Source organism: Acomys russatus, chromosome 2 (assembly GCF_903995435.1).
Source record: "Acomys russatus chromosome 2, mAcoRus1.1, whole genome shotgun sequence".
Lineage (NCBI taxonomy): Eukaryota > Metazoa > Chordata > Mammalia > Rodentia > Muridae > Acomys > Acomys russatus.
This window is the reverse complement of record NC_067138.1, coordinates 49,649,267-49,663,196: the sequence shown is the minus strand read 5'-3', so window position 1 is coordinate 49,663,196 and position 13,930 is coordinate 49,649,267.

Below are 13,930 nucleotides of genomic sequence, written 5' to 3'. Positions count from 1 at the left end.
ATTGACATTGTTTACTCAGTATTGCCATAATGACAGGATAGTTACTGCCCAGGCATTGAAAACTAAATAACATAAAATTAAAGAGGTACACAATAATGAGATTCAGGGACCAAACTAGTCAATTAGTTGTAAATGATACAGTCCTACCTAGTTGTGAGAAAAACAATGACAATGCTTTTTGAACTTTCCTTGCGGCCAACTCTGCAGCTTCTCCATCAAGTGGAAGGTGTGACTGTTTTGGCGAAGCTATCAGTTCATTTCACTGATCTCAAACTCACTTCCTTCTCCATGCTATTTTCCTAGTATATAATTTGAGCTTGTTATTTCCAGAAAGAAAAAAAAATGTGCTCACAGCATTTTCTAATAACTCTAAGTTAAACAAGCACTCCTTTATGTGACTAATATAATATCCAGGTCCCTCATTATAGATTGCAGCTCATCTTTAGGCTCTTATATGAAGAAATGGTCTCAAGCTCTTTTATAGGTAGTAATAACAGATGATCATCTCAATTTCTTTGCTCTGTTGACATTGTCAAACTAATTTTGAAAACATGAAACTTTAATAAATGAGGAAAATATTTAAAATTTTATTATGTTTTTCCACTTCTTTATTTTTATTTGATAGAAAATATTCATTCTTTATTAAAAAATCAATGAGTAAGACACTTTGAATTCTTAAATCAGGAAATTATCCTACATTTATCTAGGGAAAATAAACTGAAAGAATATAAATCAGAAAAGTGAAAATTGGTTTTAAAAATACACTTTTCAACAGCTATCAAATGTGCTGCATGCTCTGTGAGCTGCAGACGGCTTCCTGAATAAAATATGAAGACATGGATCTCTGTGACTATCTTGGTTAGTTCACACACACACACACACACACACACACACACACACACTTTGAAGAAAATCTCTAAATAGGCCATATACTATCTGCAGAGGGATAAACAAAATAGCCGGCAGTGACAGTGTTTGCTTTTCATGTGCCAGAGCCACAAGCAAACAGGAGGCCCAACCACTGTCAGCTCCTCATTTGCAAATGAAGATGTGAAAGGAAATGCTAGTGACAGTACACGCAACAGTTCATATTTGAAGTTTGGCACAGTGAACTGACAGCGCAGAGGAGCTGCAGAGGCCTAATCCTTCCTTTCTGCCTTCCAGCAATGATAGGTGGGGAAGGAGGTGGGGTGGGGTTAATAAATATGTGATGAGGCAAAGCAGTAGAAGAATGGCACATCTCCTGTGCAGGAACTCATCTTCAGAGATAATTAACTAGGTGGCAACACACAATGCCACCCTTAACAACAGCATTCAAGTCATTGCTGGACTTAAGTACAGTTTTAAGCCGCTTATCAGATTTTCATTTCTGAAACTATTCAGCTGTCAGGCTAACATCCTGGCTCTTTATTGAAGCTCACATGGGAATCCAAAACCTTCTAATTTTCTATACAGATTCATTTCAGAATCAATTAGAGCTGGTGGCAGGCTTGTCCCTGTGTGCAAAGGGGATTAGCTGGGCACTTGCTCAGCTACCTCGGGATGTACATTCAACCTCCCATCCTGAATGAGCTTTCTCCCCCTTTGGAGGACTCTTCAGCAGTGAACCGCTGTAGACAACAGATGGCAGATAATCACTCGAGCAGCCTCCAATTTTGTCAGGAAAGGAAAAGAGATCATCCTCCTCTCTCTTACAGTAGGCAAGAGACCCCCAGGCACAGAGAGCACGCTCTGCCTGTGGAATAGGGAAATCCTCAATGCTCCTTTTCTCAGGCAGTCTTTTAACTGTGTCATCTAGGAGTCCTTGTCGCTGACATCCTGTCAGCAACCACTGGCTCAACACTAGCTTTCTGCCGTCACAATCCGTATTTCCGCTTACCCTGTTTTACTGAGAGTTTTAGCCTTTCTTTATGTTGCCAGGGTTGGAGTTAATATTAATGATAAAACCATTACTCTTTCTGAAGGGTTATATTCCATGGCAAGTGCAGATATACCTTATTCTGATGAGTTTACCAAAGAGCATTTTATTTAGTCTAAAAATTGTGTCCATAATTGCCAAATACCCTTTCACAGTAGACACGGTATACATAAAGAGGTGTATTTATTTTTCTTTACTTTTGTTCTTTCAATGCAATGGTCTTCAAAGAAAAATTTTATTATTATTTGATTATGATTTTTACTTTCAAATTTAATAAGACTCATTATGCATTTTGCTTACAACAAATAAAATACAACATTTCAAGGTTTCCAGCAAATGATATCACCTGTCATATAGTGACTTTGCAGTGTCTTTTGGCATTTTGCAATCATATATTACCATGTTCTAATCCTTTCACCTCAGATGGTATTTCACTAGCATTTCTAGTGTTCCTACTCACTTAATGTGTAAATTCACTAAACCTTCCATTTCTGCTGTGTGGCCTTGTACTTGTCTGCATCTACCCAATTGATCTATGCATATATTTTTATGCACATATACATGCACACATTCTACACCTCCACACTATGTACACGTGCACATACCACATATACATTTTTACATATGCACACTACACACAAATTTGTGCACACAAACATATAATCATGTGTACAAATAATCAGCTACACATGCATATACATGACAGATGCGTACACACACACACACACACACACACACACACACAAGTTCGAGTGCTGCAATGTACCATATTTACTAGCTTCGTCCTTCATTATTCCTTGTCTATTGCCAATTTACTCAAGTGCAAGCTGCCTAGGGTTATGTGACAAAGCATTAATTTATACTGGTACTTACAAAATAAAAGACATAATTAAACTATTAAACAGCATTTTAGTATTTTTAAGTATTTTTTGTGTTACATAAATTTTGTAGTGTCCTTTAAGGTTAATTTATATGTGCACCATATAAATTATCATTTATCATAATTCTGAACACAGACAATTGGTTAAAACCTGTATAATAAATTAATTTTATTCAGGATCTGACTTAAAAATTACTTATCAGCCAGTAATTTTTTAATATTTTCAAAACAATATCACCGTCCTCTATAATATCATAATATCATGTGTACTGGAAATACACATTTCCAGTTTGCTGCAAAAGACATTTCTAATGTTTTCTGAATTTTTAAAAACTCCTAATAAACTGATATTTTCTTGATCTTTAGAAAAAAACATTTACAGAAGTTTGAGGCCCAAGTGGCATTCTTGCTCTTTCTCGACAAGTGTTAGTTAGTGACTTATAAGGTCCAAGTGAAATCTTTGTCCAGGCATGTCACTAAAATTCAAGCAAGGACAAAACGTCATAAATGATGTCTGCTCAAGTGCACTTTAAGAGTTTCTTACAGCCAGGCATGGTGACACAAACCTTTAATGCCAGCAGTTGGGAGGCAGAGGCAGATGGAGCTCTGTGAGTTTGAAGCCAGCCTGGTCTACAAAGCAAATCCGGGACAGCCAAGGATACAAAGAGAAACCCTGTCCAGTAAGGAGAAAAAAAATACATTATTTCATGTTATAAAATCATAATCTTATTTACAATATGTAAAAGTAAGAATAGTATGTCATTATTGGTCATATCAATAGATATACCATCCTCCATCCCTGAAACCAATAAAGATTAAATTCTATGGAAGGACTTATGAATTTTGACAATCCAGAAAGCTAATATGTGTTTACAAACCTGTTGATGTTTTGTTGTGCGCAGAAGTTTGCCTTGACTGGCCTTAGTTGTTGTGCTTTTCCCCCATATTGTTTCCTTCATGATTATCCAGGTGAAAACTGGAGCTTAGCCTATCCTAATGTGTCAGGATGTTTGTGCTGCTCTTAAAGTGCTCCCCGGTAGGTCCTGTGTTTAGGGTGGAATGGCTTGTGTCCAAAGGCTACATCCCATGGTCTTTTTATGCCTTCTTTAACCTCTTCCAAATCTATTTATCATGTAATTTTTTTCTTTCTTCTTTTTTTTTCTTTTTTCTTTTTTTCTTTTTATTTTTTTTTGTTACTCATGGAACACATACTGCAAATGACTGCTAAACAGAGTTCATAGAAGGAAAATGTTTGGAACATAATTTGCTTGTTACTTTGACAGGGTAGTAAACTAAGTGTAATAGAAACTTAATTGGCATCCCCATGCACTGTTAAATGGATTAAAACACATGGATCACACAAAATTGATTACTACTCAGCTACCAAGACATGGAAAGCTACTTAATAGACAACATGGGAAGAAATGATAATCATTATATTAAATGAAATAATTCAGGCCTAGAAAAACAAGTGCCACATGATATCATGCCTGTGAAACTTCAAACCACTTACTTCATGGAATCTGAAAATAAAGTGGTACCCACAATAGAATTAGAAATATAAAGGAAAGGATAAAAACAAAGTTTCTGGATGAATCTTAAGATGTAGTGAGAGAGGATCACAAGTTTGATAATACTGACTGTATCACACACTAGAATGAGTGCAGATAAAACAATGCTCATTGCATTTGTATGGCTACCCAGAGAATTCTGAAAGATAACTAAAAGCAATTGATAAGATACCTGATTAACCATTTGATTAAAACATTGCAGTTGAATATACTTCATGAAATATTACCTATAACCTCATATGCACAAAACACCATTTAATTGTTTAAAATGAAGTACGGGCAATAGTAAAGCTGTTATCATTTTAACTTTTAGCAAACATTGCTCATTTTCCATCAGAAGTGATAATTTTATTTTAATCATAACTCTACCTCCATTCTGGCTGTAACCTTTTTAAGTAATTTCTAAGAACTTGTCATTTGCTCCATCTTAGGGTTCTCACCATAACCAATCTCAATAGCCCATTCATGACATGACAGCTTTGTCTCAACCTTCTTATTCTGCAAATTCTTCCAGCTTCTACACATTATACTTCTACTTCTCCAAAGACTCAAGTATTTTCAAACATTTTCTATAAGAAGTATCATAGTGCCAATTTCTGTCATTATTCATTTTCTTCTGTTATAGCAAAGCAACACAGACTGAGCAATTTGTGAACAATGGTGTGATAGAAAGCTTATTGTTTTAGGAGAAGGAGAGTGTGATAGCACAGAGACAGGTTCTCATAGCGGTGACCTGTCTAAAGAGCAAGTGACCTCATATTGAGATGGGGCCAGAGGGGCCACACTGACTGCTACATTGAACCCAATTCATGACAACTTTTCCTTACCTTGGCGATTTGAGTTTCCAAAAGGCTTTTTCATATATCTTCTTTTTTCTTTTGTAACCCCGGCCTTCTCTTCTCTTCTCTTTTCCCTCATTCTCTCACCTTCATTTCTGCTTAAACCTTTAATACCGATCATTCTCTTGTCCTCCGTCATACGTGTGTCTTACTATCCCCTCCATATCCAATCATTTAGGTTAACTTTCTCCTCATCTCTTTCAGTTACTTTATTCTTTCATCCATATCTATTTGTTTTCTTTGACATAAAGCAATATCTGTCTCCACTAAAGAAAAGAAGCAAAACATTTAAAAATCTATCCCAGCCATCAAAAGATGGAAAAAACTCTCTCTCTCTCTCTCTCTCTCTCTCTCTCTCTCTCTCTCTCTCTCTCTCTCTCTCTCCTAAAACCCACACTGGATTTAATTAATGATAACTTAGAATTCACAAATATTCATTAAAATATCAATGTTGAATTATTTTTTCTTACCAACACTCATACTGATGTTATACATTCAGGATTTTGTATCTTTTGTATATTTTGTCGTATGTTGCCTCATTTCCATATTACTAATTATTCTGCTATTCTGGTATCATTAGTATATAAATAGTAATAAATATCTAAAGCATATGTTACCAGTCAAATCTATAAAATATATTTTTAAAGATTTTTCTATTTTCCCCTCAAATATGCAACTATTTCTTTTTAAAAATTCAGTACATGTAACTCATATGTCTATTAATATTTATTTATACAAAGGTAGGATAGCTAGTATTTCTAGGAGTGAGAGAGCGGTAATTTTTAAAAAATATGAAATATGATTGTAGTTATTAAATTATTGGTTACAAGAGACTTATTTATAGAAATCCATCTTAAATTATGTTGATTTTGGTAATAAGAAATACTGAATATATAGTTAATGTTTGATTTCTTAATATTAATTTGATAGTTCTAAAAATGGCCGTTTGCATTTTAGGGTCAAAAGTAACTGGCTAAAATGTTCAGAGAAAGTTTATTTTGTACTGTTTTGAAATATAATTGTAGAGTCTTTTCAATCTCATATCTACCACGCTAAAGAAAGCAAGTTAGTCAATAAATTCTGTTCTCTGTACTTACAGGATTAAAGAAGTCCTATTGTAATAATCCTGACATATTTTTATTCTAAAAATATAAAATATAAACCAGATATGAGGTCGTGTTACTGCAATCCTAACACATACCCTGAAGAAGTGCAGGCTTGAAGTCAGGCAGTACTAGTTGATAAGATTTTTGTGGAAGTTTGAGGGTGGGGGAAAGTAGAGACCAAGATTAACGAGGAATAGGGAAGGAGGAACACAGGAACACATGATGGAGGGAGAGAAGGAGGCAGGGGAGAAAGGAAAGAAAAGAAGGAAGGAAGGAAGAAAAATATTTTTTGTATTATCACCTTTCACATTTTTTTCATTCCCTTCTTGCCCAATAAAATAGTTAAGAAATGAAAGAGATGTTGAAAAGTGCATATTTTACTTCATGTAAGAGGGACTTGGAGTCTCCTAATGCTGTGTACCTTGTCCCAGAATATAGCTTTCATTAAGGTATAAACCTGTTTCGTTTTTTTATGAGAAAGGTCTGGATTGAATGAACACTACTTATGGAAGGAAGGGATACATGTTTATTCAACATTATTTTTTTATTTCCACTCAAAAACAGTTCATAAAATGATTTTCCATGGACTGTTTGTTAACTGATTTCATCACCTCCAAATTCAGGCTCAGTAAGGTGGCGATGTGGCTTGAAAGTCCTAAAGGAAATCAGACCTTATTTTAAACGAAGAAGGCTTTCCAATGGTTGCATATAAATCAAAAGGATTGTAATCTGGTCATTTGGTATCTAAAAGTGTATATTACATATTTTTAAAAATTTAAGAACATAATTACAATGTATATGAAAACAAAACACTTTATATGAATAGAATAAATACAAACATTTATATCTCTGAACATATTCCTTTGATTTACAGCTAATTTCATATTTATTTTCATTTATTTCCAGTTTTTATGTATTATTTAATATAATTATGTTTCTCTTGGTTCAATTTATTGTATCCTGTGGTTTGCTTTTATTCTACTCTGAATTTATTTTGTCTCATAATTCAGGAAAATAAAATATTTCAACATCAATTAGCAAATATCATGACTTTGGAAAGGTTTGTAAGAAAATTCTACTTTTCTCAATTTTCTGGCACTATTAACAGTCATCATCTCTCTTACCACTTTTTCCTGTTTGTGATACAGACATGACTGGAAGAAAACTTTTAGTCTTGGTAGTAGTAAATATGATTGAGAGATTGTGGCAATCTTTTGGATCCTTTTCAGCTGCGTAATTCCCTTTTGTATTCTGCTCTCCTCATTTGTATAGTCACAATGGTTCTGAACACCCACACAAAGGAACTAACTTTCTTTTGTTACTGGAATTCTAAGTAATACAATTTTAAAGTGAAATTCATTTATGCTTTCAGATTTTAGCTCATAGTGAGTCAGACTTCTCTGCTTTGCCAACTAAAGAAATCTTTGTAGAACCACATATTAGGAAAATAGCATATTAACTTTAAGCAGAGAAATTATAGTTCAGCTCAGAAGAGATTTAGGGCACGGAGCACATGGCTGTTGGATTTCCCTGCTGACTCTGGACAGCAAGGACTGGAACATAAGATTCCTTCCCCCAAGCCATCTGGTTAATTTTGGATGGAATCTGCAGTGTGATTCCTCACTCCAGAACATATTGTCACCTCAGCATTTCTGACCAAAAACTTAAATTTTCTAGCATCACCATTTAGTTGTATGTATCTATTTAATAACAGTAGAGGCTTTGTTACCAAAGAGTTTGACTAGCTCATGTACGAAACTCTAGTATTATTCATTTCTGACTTAACAATGTAAAATTTTACTATAGTGAACATTAAGTGCTCATTCATCTAATTGTAAAATGTAATTATTTTTACAACACATTTTGTCTTGCACTTGTCCTGCATTTCCTATTTTCATGTCATTTGAAAAGCGTTTTCCAAAGATTGGAGTGGAAAACGTTGGGACCAAATGGCCAGGTAAAACCGGAGGGCACATAATCTCAAATAATTGTGTATTGGATTTCTAATGATTTACAAAGTTTAAGAATTTGTTGGAAGGCATGTTTTAATATCTAAAATAACTGGGTGCTTAGCCAGGTAGCCATAAAATAGTGCTCAGAGCATCATCACTTGAGTGTAGACAAGTGTAGATGTTTTCTCCTGTGCATGGACACTAGGAATTCCCTGGGCTATTTATCAACCCTCATAACTAGGATGAAGCCCCCTGGCTACCATATGTTCCAGTGTGCTGATTACAGAGATTGTTCTAATAATTACTCTCCAGAGGGCAGAAAGTTGACTGGTTTTTTTGTCACTTACCTAGAGATCTTACACTCCAAATGAGGTCACCACAACTGCACAAGTACTGTAAGAGGGAAGGAAAAATCCAAATACTTTCTCTGAGACTCTTTCAATAGAACAATCTACCTACATACATTCGAAACCCTAAAAATCTTTCACTGCTACAATGATTAATCTGCATTATTATATTTGAAATCAATTTAGTGGCATAAGTTCCAGTTTAATATTTTAAAAATTAGAGAATGCTATTGAAGTTTATCCTATTTAGCATTTGTCTTCAGAATATATCTGGCTGAGTAAAAAGCTGCTTGCTGAATGACTTCACCAGGTGCTTACTCAATTGCAAATGGACGTGGAAACTCTCAAAGACTGGACAGTTTTATTAGACTAGTTTCTAAATATTGTGGTTACTTGAATAGAAATAATGAAAGAATCATATGATGCATACAGAACCTTGAAATTCCTTAATGTTCTCTTACAGGCCCAAATATCCCCTACATGGATTTTCTTAAAGTCTTGACAATTGTACTTTCTCGGAACTCTTTAAAACACTGATTATGTCCACTCCTACTCTACAATAACTACTTACAAAACAACCAAATTAATAGCCAAAGTTTCACTTTGTTTAAAATATGATCTACATTGTTTCCACAATGAAATCATTTAGGCAGGATATTATTTAGTCTATTGAAATAGAAGTATAAAGATTGGTTGGAGATGAAAAGGTATGTCAGAAACTAAGCAGCTATAGCTGAGAAGGCGGACTGATAGCATCAAGGATACATTTTTTTAACTATTGGTATATCAATATATTTAATTATTAACATTACTAATATAGCTAATTTGAATATCCTAATGACAGCCATTATAGATGTGTCTGTAAAGGGATTACATGCCTTATATAAATGACTGCTATCCAGACCTAAGCTAAAAAAATAAACTGAGACAAAAGCAACAGAAGACTTTATAGATCCTCAAAAAAGAATTTAATCATATAACTAATGAATGTAATACTACTTCTCATTACAAGAGGAAGGACTAGAAAATTAAATATAAATCTATGTAAATGGTTACTACAACAAAAAATCTAAAATTAAAGAAGACTGAGAATTCTCAGTTGGCTAAGGAGCAAGGCCAACTTAAGCTCATATACTGCTATAAGAATGTAAATTCAATAAATCCACCACTATGCAGTGATCTGGAAGTGTCTCCTAAATTTCTTTTCTGCATACCCTATGACACAGCAATATCTGTTAAAATTAACTATTTATGTCCAATGATCTTGAGTCTGTTAACCCTATTGAAGAAAATACTATAGTACATATTGTATTTTTATGGCTCTATTAAAGTGTGAATCAAGAAAAAATTTAAATAATATACAAATTGTAAAATTGTTATCTTATTACATAGAACTACATGTGTGGGTCATGAGAAATCTGAGAAATAATGATATTCAGTAAGCATAGACAATATATAATTAAATGTAGTTTTAAGCACAAATGAATAAAAGTAATACTATTATATGAATCTGCATTGATGCATGCATTTGATAAGTCATAATTAGATTTAAAATCATACTAAAAATAAGAATTATACAAGTATTTAGCATATTAATATACTTAGTTTCTATGACAAAAATATTCATAAAAATCCTTATTGTATAAACTTTAAACCCCTTCCCAGATCTAGCCAATGGTCAGAATATTCTCCACAGTTGGGTGGAGAGTGTGATATGACTTTCTCACGTACTCTGGTGCCTCACAAATGACCATGTCCCCTGGAGGGGGAGACCTGGTGGCACTCAGAGGAAGGACAGCAGGTTGCCAAGAAGAGACTTGATACCCTATGAGAATATATAGGGGGAGGTAATCCCCCTCAGGAACAGTCATAGGGGAGGGGAATAATGGGAATGGGGGGGGGAGGAATGGGAGGATACAAGGATGGGATAAACATTGAGATGTAACAAGAATAAATTAATAAAAAGAAAAAAATCCTTATTGTTTTCTATGCATTTACTTACCTTTTCTGTAACTCCTTATTTCATAAAGTTCTCAGAAAAGGCAAACACAGATATTGACCTATTAGAAACCACTTTAGAAATAGCACTTCTGATCTTTCATTAGAAGTTCTTTATACATTTGTTAGTGCAGAAATGCTGAGTGTCTGGATGATTGCATCTGCACGGCTTTTCCATTGTTTATTTGAGTCCTCAATACTGGTATCATTTTCCTCAGTGTTATGTGACCAACTTTAAACTGAATGAAAAGGTTTATTTGTAAAAAGTGAAGTGCATGATTTTTCCCGCCTATACGTGCATTGTTATATGCTCAAATAAATGTAGAAATAATGAAAGTAGCATCTTTCATCTGTTAGGTTTCGTGCTCTATTTTTGGAAGTTAACACAGCTTGCAGTTTAAGTAGTCTTTCCACTGAAATCATGCAGGGAATTATCACACTATCACTGTTTCCCCACCATTTCCCTGCATTCATTCAGTCTGTAGTAATTCAATACCCATTTCAAAGATGCAGCCAGCCATTTTTCACCATCTCACTGGCTGAGCAATACTCTTGTTCTCTTTCAAGATCCATTTGTTTAAGAAGCACATTCCAGTAACTGTTTCCCAGATATAATCATTAGTATTGCAGTACATTATTTCACTACAGCCTGTGGGTAGGATTTCCATGCTTCAGCTCAGTCTAATATTTAAATTGAAAATAAAACTTTTAAAGCTGGAAGGAACTGAGGAAGTTTGGTGGATTGTGACCACCATTTTGAGCTAGACACAGAGTGCCCCATTTCTTCGTTTCAGGCTTCATTTTCCATTAAAATATAATCTGAGCAATTGAAATGTGGACTGAATCTCATATTTCTCAGAAATCCAGTTCTTGTTCGTAGCTTCTGCTAACTTCAAAGACCGAAATACGCAACGAAGCTCTCTCTCTGTGCTTAGCACAGCCAGGTATTTATGATAAGAGCTTCTCAAGCTGCATAGCTAAAGTGAAGTTCTATACCATGTTGATCTGGATCTGTTCACTAGGCAAATGGAGCAACAACTGCCAAGTGCAGTACGGAGCGTCATTGCAGTCTACATCCCAGAGATGTACCTTAGCATGAAAAAGCATTATTAATGATGAGAAGACACAGAGATGTCTCATCCAATAGACAGAATTGCACAATGGCTCTGTGCTTCTACTTCTGAATGTTCCGAGTTTGGTTTTGCATACAATGAATATCAATAGGAGGGAAGGAAAAAAAAACTGTGCTCTGAAAGGGAATAATGTCAATATAACATGTCACTTTAAAATACATGACAATTTTTCCAGCCTTTTAAAAAGCATATTTTCAATGATCAATGGAGTTTTTAGAAATTCAGAGGTTGTCATCCTGCAAACCACTTAGTTCTCAGTGGAATCTGAGTGGATCACTGATAAGACTGTGTAAGGCCCTTTTACAAATAAATAAATTGGAATGCTTTGGAACATTATTTTTCTATTCATTTCTGTCCATGAAAAAGCCAATGTCTTTTGTAAAATGTAAAAGAGACTTTGAATATTACAAAAGGTATCTCCACCTAATATGCACAAGCAAATGAAAATTTAGTTGTTTTAAAGGGAATATCACTGGGAATACAAAATACTCTTGAAGGAAGGATACATGCCCAGTGGTAGATGAGCAACAGCAAACAAATTTGATGGTATCTGTGATTGTTCACTATTTCATAATGTCATGTAAGAGCTTTTGTTTTAAATGTTATTTTTATTTTATTTTATTTACACATATTTTTAACTTATCTTTCTTTCTCTCTCTTTAACATAGGGTTCTTAGTGTATCTATTATGGCTTCCAGTTTAATGTTTTGTTGGGTTTCCTGAATGTTCAAATGACTTGGTTGCTGACTAATTGTCTGTTATGTATCATTTGAGGAAAATAGCACTGAGCAACACGATAATATAAAATAGTTTATTTTTTAATTATATGAACAGGAAATATATATATATAATTGTCTCATATTCATACAATAATACCCTAATTTTGAGATTAATTTCTCAATCTTGACACATATAGACACATCCTAATTTATGTAATGATTGTCTTGAGGAATGCAAATAAATCACAATACATATGCCACTAATATCTTATGAAATATTATTTACTCTAAATCATAGGAAAGCTTACGAGATGTGGCCCATAACTATGAAGATTTTTGACTCTGATCATCTATTACTTTGTGCCTTAGTCAAAAGCAGAGAGGAGGTTGAATGTAAATGAGAAAGTCCAATAGGAGAGAAAGGCTTACACCTGCGTGCCCACAATACAGTTTTGAGGAAAATTGAACTGGTATTATTTTCTGGCTAGAATAGTCAGCATTTCCTTTTCAGAGGATCTCCCAGATTTTGAAAACTATGTGGTGAAATGAGCTTCAATAGCCTTAAAATGAGTTTTTTTTTTTGGGGGGGGGTTATATATAGGGTGCTTACTATTTACTTATTATAAATATAATTTTCTTTCCTTAAACTTGTTTTAAGAATCAGAATTTGCTATGTAAAAGGAAGCTTGGAATAATTAGTATCTTTGACCCTCACCCCAGTGCTGAGGATTGAACTTGGGGCACCACGTATGTTCTGCAAGTGCTCCGTCCTCAGGTCCCCCGCTGATATAATTATTTTTAAATATAGTTTTAAATTTTTTACACATACATTCATATTATCACACATATATACAATAAACTACCTACAGAAAGAAGAACCATGACACAATCAGGAACTGTATAACTGTTACATTCATAGTGTTTTGGCTATTTATATTTCGCATTCTTGAAAAAAATCTTTCCTATCTTGGTGCATCTGAAAGTCTGATTGTAAATCAATGTCTATCATATTTCATCACTGTCAACTTAAAACATCTGTCTAGATCTAAAAACATCTTAAACCCTAAACCATTAAGCTTAATTGTAAAACTAAACTATCTGGTCTTCAACCCTATCAGAAACTTGAGAAGGAATAAAATTAATTACCTGATTAAACAAGGAATGCAGGTTAGCAGCTTCCAAAATGAAACGATGACAGAGACAGTTTGCTGCCTGAGTAGTCATCCAAAACTCTATATAAGGCTGAAGATAATGCTCCAATGTTATAACTTTAATTCTGACGTAAAGTCTCTGAATTTCCCAGACAGACTTTGAACTCTTTAAATAGACTATTATAAGGTCTTATGATTTTAAGATGTCCCTGCCACACAGGTCTGTATTCACACACAGGGTGAGGAACATGTTGAAATGAAATTCTCAAATTCTCCAAAAACCTATTAATCCTTAGTTTTAGTTGGATTGTTACAT